Raw genomic sequence first — 18,877 nt, forward strand, 5'->3', positions numbered from 1 at the left:
ATTTTTGGAATCGTCAGAGTTGAATATTACACCTTCCAATTCCATAACCCTGTTTATAACTGACTCTTAGTGATGTTTTATTGTGTATTTTTTAGGCTGGGGGAGGGGGAACAATTTTGATGAAAATCATTTTTTTTATGATGATCATCACTAGGGCTATGACAACAGCATATTCTTTTCCTTGTTTTGATTCTCAGGTATATGTCCATTGATATCTTATATGTTTTATGTAGAGTGATGTGGTTCTCGGTTGATTAATTGTGTCTAACCGTGTCGGATATATACTCGAGAGTAAAGACAATGAAAAGAATATGCTGTTGTCATAGCTCAAATCATCACTTAAGAATATTGATGATCACCATAAAAATTTTCATTTGTTCAAAGAGCCATTTTTTTCTAAACAGTAGCTTTAAAATGGAGATTGTAATGATACAAATCAGCCGGACACTGGAAATTCCATGGTGTTTTTTTTTTACATTAATCTATATAATTTGTTGTAAATAATAATATTCCTTTAAAATAATTAATGTCTGTTACAGGCAATACTTTTTTTTAATTACTCTTTCTTCTTCTAGCTTAATATTCTTTAAATAAATGAAACAATTTTTTTCTTTAGTTGTTTATTAATTTAAAATTGCAGCAATTCTTTTTAAAACTAAAATTCTCCATCTTCTTACCATAATCATCAGATAAATATTCTTCAAATCAATGAAACGAATGTCAATGGAACAATTCGATTTAATTTGATTTTTGATCATGGCTGATGGAACGAGAGCATGCTACCCCCATGAAGTAAATGAAGGGGTCCATTCGAAATGCAGTCCAAATTCCTGTTCAACAGAAACAGTTGTAAGTTCAACAAGATACAGCTGAAGAAGGTCAGAGGTTACATCGATCGAAAAGTTGTGAAAATCGCACTCAAGATGAGAACAGTAGTCAGATGAATCCAAATAATACAGATAACTAATACTCATCTAAAAAATTCAGAAGGTTGTAATTATAAATTCTAAGTTTTTTATATTTGAAATATTATTTGTGATGATAGATGAACACGTTCATTTTGAAAAAAAAAAAAATTTTCTGCTTTAACTTGAATTGGTTTCGTCTTTTTCGTAGCATATCAATCCTTTTTGGAGTTATTTAATGGCAAAGCACAATATCCATTGTACACGATTTTCTGATATAAATTGCTCTTGGAAGTAAAATTAGGGAAGGTGGTGTTCATGCCATTCGTAAGTGAATATAATCAATTCAACTGGATTTACCTGAGTTGATTCCATAGTCTAATTTGGTATCCATTGCATCATTCAATTGCATAGAAAATATTTTTATTGGTGAGAATTCAGACGTGAAGAAAGTATATTTGAATGGGGAAGCCATTGAGGTTGTTCAGACATTTTATTACTTTGGTGATATCATTAAAGCATGCGCTAGAGTGAGTGCAAGAATTAAAAGAGAGTATTTAAATGTAGGGAATTTTTTCCATTACTAACCAACAGAAGATTACCACCGTGAAGCAAGGAAAGAATCTAAGCAGTATAATGATGTGTGGAAATGAAACCAGATACTTGAGGATGAGAAATGATATGAGAATGACATGATGAATATGTGATGCGAGTCTTAAATACAAGTTTAGATCTAATTACCTCAGAAGGCCGCAGAAAACATGGGCAGAAGTAAGAAGAATGGACTTGAAAAGGGGATAATTAAAGAGCTAGTCAGAGATAGGTTAGTTTAGTTAAAGAAGTTAATTTCTAAAAACTGTCCAACATATAAAACAGACATTAAACTGATGATGATGATGATGATGATGATGATGATGATGATGATGATGATGATGATGATGATGATGGTGATAGTGATGGCGATGATGATGATGATGATGATGATGATGATGAGGGGGATAATGATGGAGGAGGAGGAGGAGGAGGAGGAGGAGGAGGAGGAGGAGGAGCTGTATTCGTTACATAGAAAACAGCAACGCTGTTAATTTTCCTACAAATAGTATCCACCCCTGAATTTGTTTCATCCGTTTTTGTTTTTTGTTTTTTTATTTGCACACCTAAGTGGATAGTAAACCATGGATGATGGTGTCACAAGCTTTTGTTTTGCTTATTTTTGTCTACCTATCCCGTTTGGTCCTGCTGGCAATCGAATTGGAAGTCTAAACACAGACAAGAGGAGACACAGAAAGTATCTGGTTCCATTGCCATGGTAACAACATTGACGCACAATGCTCTCTATTCATCAAGTCACTTCAGATCTAATAAGAAAACTAAACAAAAGCTATGAAAACAAAACTGATTTCAGGCAAAGGATTTGCTTTGAACAACAAAGAAACAATATAATTAGTACATACTAGATGACCCATGACCCGTTGGGTCAAAGTTCGTACATGGTAAATTGGTGTGCACATTTTGTGCTCTTAAATCGGGGTAAGGGTACTTGAGGATAAGGATTAGAGATTGTCAGTTAGACGATAAACAACACCATGAAAGGATTGGAAACAATGGTTGGAATGGGCAAAATTTGATTATCCAAGAAGATGGCTGATTGGATGGGAAGACGACCATGTTGCAGTCAACTGGGAAACAGCGTTTTGACATTTTGTTCTAGAACGAGATGTTCTAGGAAAATAAAACTTTATTCATATGTTCTGTTTGGTTTTAGCTATACGAGTTCTTGTGTTTGTTGTGGAACCCACCTTACAGATAACAATGAACTCTTCCACTTACTATAAAGAGAAGAAGAATCTGCCTCTTAGGATTATGCAGAAGGTATGCACACTTGACTGCCAGACTTACGTTTTGTTTGTTTTTCTTTGCGATATATTTCGCTCCTATTAAGATATGTCTTCTTTCCATACACTAACAGGTCCATAACATTGTTAATGCTTTATAGGGAGGGGGCAGAGACTGGAGATCAGTCGATCACACCTACAGATAGATATGGTAAAAGTACATTTATTTATTATTATATTATATTATTATTATTATTATTATTATTATTATTATTATTATTATTATTATTATATTATACATGCATTGATTTGAAATTATACATGTATTGATTTGAAAAAATATTGTATAACTATTAGAAAAAAAAATTGATTGGTAATGGTGGAAACTCATTTTTTTCTGGATTAAAAAAATAGTGGAGAACTTACATCCTCGAACTTCAAGGATTAATTTGTTTGAAGAATATAAATAATAATTGCTTGCAATCCATCTAATTAATTTGCAGATTAAGTCTGAAGGCATTGTCTTCTGTTTTGAATCATGTCATTGGTAGCGAGAGTTGTGTAGTTGAAGTTTTGCATTTTATAAAATGAAACCAGCAAATAGATTTTAAGATTTCAGTGATGGCGCACGATTTCGAATAAAAAAAAAAAATAAACGTACAAACTTTTCTCTTTCCTCTTATTCTATGTGATCAGGATTGCCTTTAAAATGGCCTCTTTTTTGACGGACTGTCGGGTTAATGAACATGAACGCCAAAGCAGTTTGCTCTACGCTGTCACCTAAATTGTTTCTTGCCGTGTTATGTATTATGTAATAACTCCAAAATGGTTGATTTGCCACTAAACAGCAAAAACATTTTTTTTTTATTCTGCTGTAGTAATTTTAGCAGAGTAGAAAGGAAACCTTGGGTTTACTTTTGGCAGCCTTGTGACTTTCACTTCTCTTATTTTATCCTTTAGTTCTCACATTCCACATTCGATATTTTTAACAAAGTAGGAAGAATCACTATTTTCTGAGTCAGAATCTATCAATCTAAGACTTATCGTTGGTTAATTAAGTGGCTTCATGTCTTGTCTGAAGCGATTTCAATTTCTTTAAAATTCAGTTAGTAATCTTAGGAAATCAATTTAGTGCGAGGGTATGATAGTGTGTTACTGTGTTTGAGTGGAAGGTTTTGAGTGGCATCTTCAAGATCAGAGGTGATCCCAGCGAATGTCGATTCCAGCCAAGGATTTTCTTTTATTTTTGGCTAATGAGTCTCAAGCAGCAAAGATGTTGTCCAGTAGTGTGTCTGAATGTAGTGTCTATCTGTCTGCCTATCTTTCTCTCTCTCTCTCTCTCTCTCTCTCTCTCTCTCTCTCTCTCTCTCTCTCTCTCTCTCTCTCATGCATACACAAATGGCCTGTCATTCTGATGGTTTATGTGAGTCTCCGTTTTTAAATAAACTTATTTTTATAAACATTGGCGTCTGAGTGGATGAAAAGAACCCAGATTCACAGTAACGGCGACACAGGTATATAAACAATTGTGCACTCATTATTAAGCAAAAGTGTAACACATGGCTTGCAATCCGTCAAATTAATTTGAAAGTGGCCATGTTTTACTTTGACTGAATTATCTTTTTAATGTTGCAATTAGAAACCTGCAAACATCATACGAAGAATCTCTTGGAAGGAAAGAAAGTATCAGCGTAAGAGCTTATTTAGACAAGTGATGTTGCCTGATTGGCTGAACTCTTCTCCGCTTCATACATCCTAACAAGCTTTTCCAGATGCATCAATTAAAATTGCCCCCCCCCCAGTATGCATATCTCCAACAACTCCTAGAAAAACAGGGTTGTTCGATTTAAATATAAGGATTTTTTTCTTTTACTTTTATTCAAATCATTAATTTAAATCAGAATTTTTCAAAAAATCTTTAATTTCTAAAATCAATTTTTTTTTTTTTTCATGGAAGAAAAGGATATTGCATTCATTTGTTTTTATTACAAGTAGAATGTGCTCCGACAAATTAACTACACTTCAACGTAAACACACCCGACCAATGTGGTGATCAACAAAATCGCACCCCTTCACTGTTAACGTCCCCGGATATCAGAAAGCTTTCTACTCTAATAACTTTTTTCCTCTGGTCACTTCTCTTTGGAATTCCCTGCCTTTTCTCTGTTTCCCCGACTGTATCAACATGAAGACATTTAAACATCTTGCTGTACAACTCCCCACTTAGGATGCCTCTTTAAATCGGCCCTTATCACAGTAACCCCTTATATGTCAGTACCAATATTCCTTGTTTAGAGTGAATGAAAGCAAAAAAGAAAATCATTTTTTTTTTATTTAAAAATATTATCCTGAAAGATGATTACTTTTTAAAACGTAAGACATTAACTTTTTTTTATTTGCTTTCGTTCTATGTAGTATTAGCATGGCTACCTGGCGTTGTCCGGAGGCATGGACAGCAAAATAAAAGAGTTAAAAAATGTGTATCTTTATTTCTATTTCTCTCTCCTTTCTCTCTATCTCTCTCTCCTTTACCCCAGGAAAGACGGATTTTCCCTTCTCTGACTGAACAGATACTACATTTTGGCTTTTATTTGCAGAAAATATTTATTTAAAAATTACATTTTTTAATAAATTAGACACAAGACAATTCGAAAGTGTGGAAAATGGGTATTTTTGGTCATCCTTTGCCAACATGCCTATAAAATGTCTATTCTACTATTAGCTAGAACCATCGATCACCATAATACCACATTTACTCCAGGGTTTGTGCTACTTAAAATTTCCAAAATCATTCAAATATTTTATTGAAAATAAATATATTTATATACAACAATTTCATTCAGATACTACATTTTGATTCTCACCCATACATCAAAAAAGTGCATTTTCACACCAAAGGTCGTTGGTAAACAAAAAAATTCTCTAAATATCTATGCCATTTCCAACTAATTTTGTTTCTGGTGACCCCAAAAATAATGAATATTATGATACAACAAAACTGGCCATATTCTGTTCAAAGCAATGCAAAAACAAAGAATATATCAGCATTATGATTGTGTCTTGTGTAGATTTTGATTTTTAAGCTGAACATATTCAGAAGCAAACAACTGCCCTTTATATAATAGATTATAGACTAGCAAGAAGACCGGTATTGAATGAGGAACATTTCTTTTTTAGCATCATATTAGATGTTTTTACATTTTATAATAATATTCAATTTTTAGTGTGAGGACGAACGATATACTCACCAGTGATTATGTGTGACATGAAAATAAACTGACATAAATTGAAATTAATTTTGATAAGTTTTAACTCCATCGAGTTAATTCAGTGCAGTTGTAAAAGTCTACATGTTATCAATGAACACATGCTGCAGACGATGCCTGTCTCTTTGCTAAATTTTCACTAGCAAGGAAAAAAAGGGAGTTAACTCGTCTTCGTTTACAATATAATTTAATCAATATTAGCATCATTTACAACAACAAAATTTGCTAATAAATCAGCATTACAAAACCTATTAATCGGACGATTAATCGGTAATCAGCCAATTATAAAAGGCTGATTAATCGGTAATCGGACAAATTGCTAATCAGTACATCACTAATATATACTACCATGGATGCCCAGCATTGCCCGGGTGGTGTATGTTGAGCAAAAAAAAAAAAAAGCGGTACATTTTTTTAACATTGACCCCTATTATGACTCTTTAAAATTTATTGTTTTGGGCTCAAATCGAGTTATTAAGTTAGATCCATGTACAAGGAACCTATATCTAAAATTTTAAGTGTTTAGACTCCAAATTGTCGGAGAAGTTTGGTAGAGTTCTCAAAGGTCAAATCGTTGAACTTTGACCCCTTAATCGCCAAATTTCTGGCCGAAAACCGATCACAAAGATTTTCCCAAATCTCAGTACACTGTATATCAAATTTCGAGTCTGTAGACTAAAAACTGACAGAGTTATTGCGTAGGGAAATGTACACAGACAGACACACAGACACTTTCACAGATATACTAGCATTAGTGCAAGGCGTTGCCCGGGTATTTGGAGGTGTATACTGAGCAAAAGAAGAAAAAAAGCGGTAAATTTTTTTAAACTTTGACCCCTATTATAATACCCCCTTAACATTTATTGTTTTGGGCTCAAACCAAGTTATTAAGTTAGATCCATGTCCAAGGAACCTATATCTAAAATTTCAAGTGTGCAAACCCCAAATTGTTGGAGGAGTTTGGTAGAGTTCTCAAAGGTCAAATCGTTGAACTTTGACCCCTTAATCGCCAAATTTCTGGCCAAAAACCGATCACGTCGATTTTTCCGAATCTCAGTACCCTGTATATCAAATTTCGAGCCTGTAGACTAAAAATTGACAGAGTTATTGCGTAGGGAAATGTACACACACACACACACACACACACTTTTACGTTTATAGATAGATAGATAGATAGATAGATAGATAGATAGATAGATAGATTAATAGATTAAACAAAAATATATGTGTATACATAAATATATATGGAAACAATTTTTTGTTTATTGTAAAGATTTTATGCAAATATTATGCAAGTATAAATCATGTAGAATATCTGCATGAATATAATTACACGTAATAGTTAACTCTAGATGATCATCCCATAAGAAAACCGAAAATCTAATAGGAAATTAATTAAAATGAATGTTTAAAAGTATATGCAAATTAGCTAGATCTTTTGCTAGTGAATGCATTTCCACAACCCATATATAAGAACATTGTATTTTCTTTTTAAATAAATAGAAAAGACGGTTTTTAATATGAATATCAATGCACACAAAAGAAAAACGAATTTATAGGTGTATATATATATATTAAATATATATATATATATGTGTATGTTTATATAGACTTTTTGCTCATTAAAGTCGGGCAAAAGTTATAGACTGTTGACTTAGAATAAGTGCTTTATGCCAAATTGGTGGTTGAATATGGTTACATTTGTACTCATTTTTGCATTAAACATCAATCTCTATCAATCCCTTATTGTGCATTCAATGGATACCCTTTATTTAGTTCGCTGCACTTTATCATAGTAAAAGTCCAGAGACAAACAAAGAGAAATATAATATAGATATGATTATATCAATCTATTTTTTAATTCTAAGTGAAAGCCTTCTAAAGGTTTAAGGTTTAATCTTTAGTATGTCTCAACCAGGGATTTTTATCCTGGGCCCCAAATCAACAGAGATTAGACCATTCCTGTAATGATCGGGTCCCTGTTGATTTTTAATTGGCAGTCCAAGGAGGTCCACCCTCAGGCTTTGCCGTCTCTCTTTAACAAGGGGTTATTTTATTCTTAATTGCATGAGGCGTCCTTACCAGGGAATGTTGACGAGGTTGCCCAGGCACTGTTTTCAGGTCAGAGTGCCCCTCCTCGTGGACACTGACTTCTCAATCCCATTTTCCGACCCTTGTGTCTAAGTTCTTGCAATGGAAGAGAACTAAACAACATTACTTAAAACTTCTAACCGGCCAAGGTTGACTAAATGAGATCAAGCTACTCCTCTGGCTTAAATAAACGGTTTCGTTCGGAATTCTATACAGATTCCCAAGTTCAACAAGACGCACCTTATGGAAAGTTGTTAGAATAACTTCTAAGATGGGAACAGTAGTCCAAATGATCTAAACACAAATTATCAATCCTTATCTTAAAAAATTTCGAAAACTCTAGAAGTTTGTGAACAAATAAACAGACAGAAAAAAAAACTGTACATACAGATGTGGATTTTCAGAAGAGATCAGAACAGAAAATGAATAACAGATATTAATGTGAGAGGAAACCGTGTGAATTCACCATCTCCTGCAGAGTTCTATGTATGCAGGTCAATCCTCTCAGCATCGAAGAGTTAAATTGAAGGAAGAAAGAAGAGAACTGGTTCAAGGTAACTTGGATCAAATCATCATTAGTTTTTTTTTTTTTCAAGAATAAAATGCTTAATTTAAATTGGATTTTAATTCATTAAATTTCTCAGAAATGTTTTCGTTAAGAGTTTTCATAATTTTTCATCCAAACGATATTTAATACAAATTTCATGAAATTAAATAAAGTGAGAGATAATATCTGCCTCAACTATCCCACCAACAATCACAACTTCTTTTTAACATTTCTTTTCTTCACAAAAAATTTGAATTAATTTCGATCCAAGAATTAGTGGTTAACAGAAAGAAGTCTAATTTTAGAGATATTAAAAATAACAAGCTTCTTTTTCCCTAGTGAACCACATGCTGCAATTTCAAAGAGAAAGAATCAGCAAGATTTTTCTCACCAGTGCTCTTCGAAGTGTTACTATAGACAGTTCTGTTGTCCACTTTCCTTGAAGAAATTCCTTGTGTTGATAAACTCTCAAGACTGACTGGCACTCCTCACATGAAAGATGTATATTCAGTTTATTCATTAACATACTGGAAAAATGGTTGGATCATTTTACCACTCCAAAAAGTCTGGGTTCCTGATGTACTAATTATATAAGTACATCAGAATCAAATACCATGAAGGGTCGTCCAGAGTAATTTTTCCTACGTTGAGTACAAAATTAATTTTGAAATCTAGTGGGGATGGTTATCTCTTTTCTGCCCTACAGCCACTCACTACTTTATTGTTATTTCCAGGAGTTGATGCTCGATTGAGCTTCAGTGTTTTCTTCCTCTATGTAAGACATTCACAACAAGAACTCGTTTTTTTTACCACAATGAAAAAAGACTATTTCCTCCCCCTATCATTTCTACTGAGGCAAAACAAGGATCCGAGCATTGCTGGTGAAAGGAGAAATCAAGGAAGATACATTTTAAAGACAATCAAAGGATACCTATATTTTGTTTAATAGTGTGTTCACTAAACTTTGAAAGTGAGTATTTTTTAGTATTTTTAGAGATGAAGGAAGATAAACTGTAAGTATTACCTCATTGTGAATGTGTTACAAGAAGGAATCAAAGACTAGAACTTGGTTGAGCATTTTCTATGGAAATAATTATAGTTTTTTTGGAAATCGCTTCAGACAAACCATGAAATCACTTGATGTAAGGATTTAAAAAAAAATTCTTCAAGGTAAAAAACAAGGCATCGATAATTGTTAGATGGGTAGATTCCAACCCAGAAATCAGCAGTTCTTCCCCCTTTGTCAGAAACATCACTCATGAAATGTGAGGACCAAGGGATATAATAAGGGAGTTGAGAGGCTTAGCAAACATCTTTTCTGTTAGAAAGGGCCTGCATGAAACAGAAGAGATCGTCCTCCCCACTTGATTTCGAAGTCAGTTTTGTACTTTATTTCTTTGCATGCTTGAATCTATAACCTTTGTATTGTTTCTATCTCCTTTTCGTATTCACTTGTTCCTTGTGTGTTCAACTAACATTGAAGGTGAGTTATTTCTTCAAGGTTATACATCCGGGCGACTCCTTTTACGATACAGACATATTGATTGGTATTCAAGAAACTTGACAGCATTTCATCTGAATGATCCGATAGGTCATAGGATGAGACAGATGCAGGCGTTCAAATCAAATTAATTGACAACAATTCTGTTATGATATTAATGATAACATTAATCGGATTGATTTGAAAAGTGATATCATATACCGTTTGCGACAATCGAACGTAGCATACAATGATGTTAGCAGACAGATTAAGTTTGTCCTAATGTGCTCAACAGTGTCTAGATGATGGTGTTGCTTACTGAAGGTCGAATCATTATGCAAGGAAGGGTTTCTTAAGATGTATTCCCACATTTATAATAAAGTCTTTGTCAGACAACATATCACATTTAAAATTGAAATAGTATTTACGTTCATCTGTCATGCTTAATTATTATATTATCATCATTATTATAGCAGCAAATTGATACTTAACGACATAAGAGTTCCAAATAGTTCGTAGGACTTGCCAATTGAAGCATAATAGAATATCCCAGCCTTCTTATAAACCAACTTTCTAGGTTTCTATCTCAGTTTATTTAGTTTGAAATCAACTTGTCAAGCAGCTGAGCACTGACAACTAAATTCAATAATCATATTCGGTTTAATGTCGGCTTTACATATCGACATTTCTTATATTGTTTTTAGAAATTAACTTCAAAATTAACCTATCTCTGACCCAGTCTTTATTCCTCTTTTTCTAGAATCCATCTCTCATGTTTTCCTTGGCCAACTGATCCTGCTATCTAAATTGTTCTCTATCTAACCAAAGAACTCTTATCTATTCCTTCAACATGACCATACAAACGAAGTCTCCATTTCTTCCTATAGTGTTCAGATTCAATCTTCTCTTTGAGGTCATCAGATCTAAGACTGTCTATACTACTCACATTGCACGTCCATCATTTTTACCATACAATAAAACTATGGTAAAAAATTTAACACAAGTTTTTTTGTTTTGTTTTTTTACAAACAGAAACATGGTATGCAAAAAAATAAATAAAATAAAATTTATTAATAATGTTGTATTTAGTTGAATAAAAATTTCAAGAAAATTTGATTTACTTAAATAAAAATGTTAAAAAATTTCAGTAACAAAGCAAGATTGCTAAATTATATTTAGTAAACTTGCAACTAACAGGATCTGTGTTCTGGTGTTGCCCGGAAATATTGAAGAAACTAAGAATTGCAATTCGAAAGGGAGTACAAAGAGGCTTTTTACCCAAAATTCTAAGCATTTATTTACATTATAAAATATTTGAAAAATGTTAGGGTTAGGATTGTAAAAAGTTATTTCCGGGGGATGGGTACTTCATGACTTGATTGTGTGCTCAATTTAAGGCTTTGTATTTAATTTAGAATTTAACAAACAAAATAGAGTAGCTGATTTGTGTATGAATGAACTGAAAAAAGGTTGAAAGGGCTGAGAATGCTTGGTTTGGGGATGGTGAGGAAAGGACTCAGACAGGTACTACCCCTTCGATTCAGAGTGAACCTGGAAGAAACGGTAACTATGAAGGACTCTACGCTAAGGTTGTAGAATTGTAAGGTATATGGTCCCACTCGGACTCCCATGGTTTCTAAAAATTCTGACTCCGACCTTTCAAAGTGCAATATTCAGTAATAATCAAATGGATCAACATTCTGCTAGCAACCAATCAGAAACTGAAATTGCTTCATAAAACTATTGGATCTTTCAGAATTCCTGCGCATAATTTTTGTGTCCAAATGAGAAAGATCTTTGCTCTTTGCCTGCAAAATTTTCAAGTCCAAGGCTTATACAGATTAGCTATTCACTGAAAACTCTTTTTCATCTCTAGGATTTGTACAGATCAGCTACCCAACGAAAACTCTTTTTCATGTCCAGGACTTGTACAGATTAGCTATTCATTGGAAACTCTTCTGAAATTCAACATGGCTTTCAATTCAAAAGATTTCCAACCAAATCTATTTCTGGACAGGTCTTTATTTATCCTTCTTTCTCTCAAGTCGATCCTTTTATCATTTCCTCCCATGTTTTCCTTGCCCTTCTCCTATGAACTGCCTCTGCTGCCTTAGTCGTGTTACAACTACTAATCCAAGAACTCTATTCTTTGAAGGTGGCCAAGCTATTGGAGTTTACTGTTAGATGCATCTCTCTATACTGTCTAGAGTATAAAGAGTTTCGTTTTCTTTTTCATAACTCTTGTCCTCAAGTATATTTTTTTCATGTTAAAAACACACAGAAGCAAGAGAAAATAGATTCATGACAACATGTGTACTCACATAAACAACACGGTTGGGATCAGTGTTGGTTGACACAGCCAGCATGGGTGTACAATGCTGTCCAGTTTGTCCACCACGGAAACTACATGTTAATTACAGATTATTCAAATGAAGAAACCAGTATCGTTAACAACACAAACAAAATAAAAACAGAAATTTTCACTTGCACTTCCAACCCCAACCGCCACTCAAGACAACTTTAAATGCGCAAATAACAATAAACGGATTTGCGTAAGTCTATATTTATCGTTAAGTGAGCAACCAATCTAGACAATAAAGTCAAAACATTTAATTACCATGATTACGACTTTTCTATCTTACACAACACGCACATTATATATATATATATATATATATATATATATATATATATATATATATATATATATATATATATATATACTTTCTTGATTTACTGGTATTTTGTAGTTAAGCCTAATTCAAAAGGATTATCCTCCTTATAGTTGAACAAAAGCGGATTATTGCTGAAGGGATTATTTGCATGGTGAAGAGGTGGCTGTTATCTTAAGTTACATATATATATATATATTATATATATATATATATATATATATATATATATATATATATATATAATATATATATAATATAATATAAAGCTTAATGTGTGTGTGTGTGTGTGTGTGTGTGTGTGTGTGTGTGTGTGTGTGTGTGTGTGTGGTCACAAATAGGCTCCTATATGGTTGACTATTTTAAAAAATGATCACATATAATGATAGAAGATGTATCGAGACACAGGAATGGGTATGTTTGGCAGAACGGTGGTCCACAAAGTATGGAAATAAAAAAATTTAAAAATTAAAAAAAAAAAAGTTTACAAGTGTTTTTGATATAGATGTACATAATAATACTTTGATAAGTATGTTTTATCTTAAATAGGGATGGTATAATAAAATTGTGGGGTCTGCGTTCGTGCCTGGCCTCCATAGAATGGAAATAGGCACAAACTTTAATAAAGACTTTTCATATCTTTCTGCATAAGTATACTTTGATAATTATGTTTCAGTTTGAAGAAATATAGTATAATAAAATTATGTGGTGTTCGTTCGCACCTGGCCTCCATAGAATGGAAATATGTCACAAAGTTTAACAAGGTTTATTTAATATAGATCCACAGAATATTGTGATACGTGTTTCAGTGTGAACAGGTATAGTATAATAAATTATGGGGTTTATCTATTTTATTTTTACTTTCATCATATTTTGCTTTGGTTTTGATACCCCCAAATTCAACCCAAATTTACAACCCTTCCTTTTCATAACCTATCATACTTTCATAAATCAGTCCATTTTCTGTAGGCTGTTTTTGAACCCAGTCAACGACGGGTACTTTTGCTAGTATATATATATATATATATATATATATATATATATATATATATATATATATATATATATATATATATATGCTGTGTATGGAGTCCATAAAGAATAGAGTAATTTCTGTAAAAAGTAGGAGAACTCAATGTATATTATTTATTTCATTACAAATTCATTTCAATCTATAGGGCATCTATATACATATATGTGCATGCAAGAGAGCAAGAATATTTAGATATCTTCTGCTTAAGTGAAAACATGCTATCAAATTTTGGAAAGGCACAAAGCTTAATATCTGTTCCGATGCTTCACTTGGTTTATTCTATCCTTGGTCAGTAATCTAAGATTTTGTTTCAATCCAGAGTGTGTTTTTGGGGAGCTGGATTTGCCTTACATAATAAGCCTACGTTGTGCCTAACTTTGACCTGGTGGGGAGACAAACAAATACGAACAGGGTGTGTTTATGTTTGATGAGACCTTTCTTTTTTTTCTTTTCTTTTCAATTTTCTTTTCAAATAATTTTTTTTTAATATTCTTTCAATTTTTATTATTTTCAATTTTTTTGTCAATTTTTTTCCAATATATTAAAAAAAATTTTCAATTTTTTTCAATTGTTTTCCCAAATGTTTTTTCCAATATTTTAACTAATTTTTTTTTTTTTTTCAATTTTTATTTTTATTTTCAGTTTTTTCAATTTTTTTAATAGTCCATCTAGTATTTCGGTCAAATTGGTATATAGAAGTTTCTTGTTCGATTTTCCACTTTTTTCTTGAGTACCTTCATCAAATCATCAAGTGAGGTTAATATAAATTTGTTAGTAAAAAAAAAAACACCAAAACTAACTGAACCTGATTAGGATTTAATGTAGCAACTCAAAAGTATATGCGAAAAGAAAAAGAAAGGAAAATGAAACAAGAAACTCACAGAACTTATATACGCCAATTTAACTGAAATACTCAATTGGCTATTTGAAAAATTGAAACAATTCAAAAACAATTCTCATAAAACAAAAACTCTGTTATTTCATAACATTTGCATATAAGTTCAAATGTATTGCACTAAAAAATCAATATTTTTTCAAAAAAGCTCAATGCATATGTAGAGTTATTATAAGTAAAATTATATAAAAGCAACAAATTAATCTACGTTTTGATGACAAGGGTCTCAATATCGTCGAAACAGATTTATTAGTGTTTGGTTTTTTCTCATGTTTATATGATTTCACATTATATCTACAATTATATAAATGCAACTTTGTCTGTGTGTGTGTGTGTGAGTTCGTTCCTTATAGACTCCAAAACGGCTGAACAGATTTATAGTTTTTATCTCATTACTATATATTAGGTTCAATATAATAATCAATACAGAATTGATTGACTCTACAGTTATAAATATGTAAACTTCATGGATTTAAGGATTTAAATATCATAAGTAAGCATATCTTATAACCGGGCAAAGCCGGGCGGTCTGCTAGCATATATATATATACAGGGTGTCCACAAACTCTGGCTACATTATGTAGCCAGACTTTGTGGAAGCATCCTGTAGATTATGTAGCCAGACTTTGTGGGCACCCTGTATATATATCCTGTAGATTATGTAGCCAGACTTTGTGGGCACCCTGTATATATATATATATATATATATATATATATATATATATATATATATATATATATATATATATATATATATATATATATATACAAGGTGTCCACATTATGTAGCCAGACTTTGTGGAAGCATCCTGTAGATTATGTAGCCAGACTTTGTGGGCACTATATATATATATATATATATATATATATATATATATATACACACACACACACACACACACAGGGTGCCCCCCACAAAGTCTGGCTACATAATCTACAGGATGCTTCCACAAAGTCTGGCTACATAATGTGGACACCTTGTATGTGTGTGTGTGTGTATATATATATATATATATATATATATATATATATATATATATATATATTATATTTATATATATATATATATATATATATATATATATATATATATATATATATATATACTAGATCGCTTTGTAAACTCTCTACTTAAAATAGTTGAAACAAACCTTTTAAAAAATAAATATTCCATTTCACATTTTTTTTTTGGGGGGGGGGTAATGTTTTACAAATTTATCCTCTAAATATCACTGTAAAAAAAAGAAGTCAATTTGCCAGTGTGATGTTGTGTCGGTGGGGGGGGGGGCTGAATTGCAACTTGTTTAAAATGAAGTCTTTTTCTTCCAAACAAAAGACCAGAAAAAGCATACAATAATTGTCCTGCATTTATATTTTTATTTCTGCAATTATAACCGTTGGTATTTTTGGATTCTATTGACTTATTGACTTGCTAAACATTTATCCAGAAAATATTCTTAGACAGAATAATTTGTTCTATTAGAATGAAAACACACGTTGAATTAAAAATCAAAAAGCAATAAAGTATAGTTAATTAATAACGTTTAATTTTGCACAGCAATATGCAAATTGACTTTCCAATTGAGATCACATATACATAAACAATATATAAAACAAACTGCTATTATGTAAACTTGAATTAACTTGAAATAAGATGTTTTGCCTTCATCGTAAGTGAGAAAAATGATCCTGACTTTTGCCTTTTCTCATTCAGAAACTGTTTCAGAAATTCATTCCCACCATAAAATTTCCCAAATATCAAATCATTATACCCTGTGAAATTTAGATGTGTTTCAGAGATCATTTTATATTCTAGAATTATTATAGTGTGAATGAATTTTTAAAACAATATAAATATCTAAGCTTTTATTCGATGAGAAAATTGAGCTTTTGACATAAAAAGTTGAGACCTTAATTCTTCTAAGTGGTTCTAAATAAGCTATCGTATACAAACAAAATATTGCATTATTAAGTCTAATTAAACTGCAAATATATAGATAGAATAATGCAGTTATTTTCCGGAGAAGAAATGGCTAGAGTGTTGAATTTTTTTATCGAAATCGCTTAAGACAAGGCATAAAGCCAACTGATGTAAGGAGCTAAAAAATACTTCAAAGTCAAAAATTCGCCTATCATAAGTGTTAGCTGGAATAGATTCTGACACAGAAAACAACACTTCTTCCCTCATTTGTCAGAAACATCGCCTTTGATAATAAGGACACAATAATGGAAGCGAGAGTTACACGGCTGCCAAAAGATTTACTTTCTACTCTCTAATTACATTAAGAGCATATTTCATTACAAATTACATTAATTTAATCAGTAATCAACACTTGTAGTTTCAAAGAAATAATGCAAATCGGACACATTGTTTTAATAGCCAATCAAGTTTATATACAGTGTTAGCCATAACAGAAATCTCCACCCGTCTACTATTCAAAATACAACTCTAATGAGTGAACCGACTGTTCCACTAACTGTTTCACCCACAAACAATCATTTCACAACCAACATAAATAATAATATCAATATTGATGAATATAGTGATGATAGTAATAATAATATTAAGAGCAATAAGAACATTAATAATAACCCACCTTATTTTTCTCAAAACACTTATAATACTCTAAATTCACCTAAGAATACAGATTACAATATCCCCGAACATATTGAATATACTAGAGCTAATTATAACAACTTTGGATTAAAAACCGTAATCCCACTCCAAATCCTAACAGAAATCTACATACTGCTAACACTACACGAACGCCAGGCAAGATATACACTTATATTGGCGCCACTTTAACATTAATAAACGTTAGAATATCTAACCATACTTCTTCCTTTAATAATGAAATCACTGATAATAGCCAGGGAATTTCCCTAACCACTTTAATTAAAAAACTTAAATCTAAAAACATGCCTTACTTTATAAACTGGGCTATTCTTAAAAACTCTAGGTTCTAAGTCTTGTTACCTTTGCATATTTGATGCTATAATTACTCCCCCCTCCACCAAAGTATCAACAATCAATTCTAAAAGCGAACTTATTTCCCATAAGAAAAATTTCAAATACAACCAATTCGAAATTACTTAGCTCACTTCTTAAATCTTAGGCTATAAATTTACTTAATAAAACCTCCATTCCTCTTTATTAATTATCATTTTGTTTTGTGATACTAAAGGAGCTGCTGTCTACTAACCCTGGCAGTGTATCTGCATATATGTATGTTTCTATTTTTATACATAAAATGTTAGTGTATGAATGTGTATATGTGTGTGTATGTATGCATGCATATATATGTGTATATATGTGCATGTATATATGTATACATGCATCTATGTCTGTGTATAATGACATGTGTGTCCCTATTAGTTGTGAGTTGATTCCTTTAGTCTCACTTCTAATCCTATATTATTTTATTTTATTTTTATATATATGTGTATATGCATTTATACATTTGTATATGTATGTATGTGTATCCGGACAATTATAATTATACATTAAATTATTAAACTATTACTTATGATCAGTAAAATTCACACCCATTTTAACTTCTTTCCAAATTTAAAATAAATAAATCTGAATCATCATGTTCACAGTTATCTTTCTGTTTGGGTCAAATTGACCCCAACTGACCTATATTTATTCATTCTAAAAATAGATTAATAAAGATGATTCTTTATCTGCCCCCTTCCCTTCTCTCCCTGTTTTTCTATCTTTCTTTCTGGAAGCTTTATTTTACCCTGGACATCTATAATTCTGTTTTCCCATTCCTTATGGATTACCAATGGATTTTCAATGGACTCATTTTGGATTTATCCTGTTCTGGATTTTAACTTATTCATTGACAGGGAGAAAAAGGATATGGTAAAAACCATACCCTTTTTCTTATATAGTTTTTACCATATCCTTTTTCTCCTTTTTTTCCCATTTCCTGCTTTCTTAATTTCTTTGAATTACTATAAACTGTCATTGTTTAATAACTTTTTTGATGCAAGTATGATTAATTTCATATTTGTAGTTTCTTCTAATGCATTAACCTGCAAAATTGATTGTATACTTCCCAAAACTCTTTCCTCTGATGAGAAGAATTGCATTTTTCGAAATCCATGGAATAAGATCTTTCTTGTTTATTCAAATTTTAATTAT

The 18,877-nt window shown here is 31.8% G+C and overlaps 1 protein-coding gene across 11 annotated transcripts in view; it reads right to left on the minus strand.

The window, feature by feature from the left end:
• Positions 1–18,877, minus strand: part of LOC145256191 (1-phosphatidylinositol 4,5-bisphosphate phosphodiesterase beta-4-like) — a 521,907-nt gene that overhangs the window by 421,527 nt on the left and 81,503 nt on the right. The window contains exon 1 of one of the 11 annotated variants that reach the window (XM_080114785.1): positions 12,446–12,640. The exons of the other annotated variants lie outside the window; for them this stretch is intronic. The gene's annotated coding sequence lies outside the window, so the exon portion shown is untranslated. Of the gene's footprint in view, positions 1–12,445; positions 12,641–18,877 lie in introns of those variants that run through there. 11 annotated transcript variants of the gene reach the window in all.

The sequence above is a fragment of the Euprymna scolopes genome, chromosome 32 (genome assembly GCF_053919585.1).
Source record: "Euprymna scolopes isolate OS-2025 chromosome 32, ASM5391958v1, whole genome shotgun sequence".
In the NCBI taxonomy this organism is placed as follows: domain Eukaryota; kingdom Metazoa; phylum Mollusca; class Cephalopoda; order Sepiida; family Sepiolidae; genus Euprymna; species Euprymna scolopes.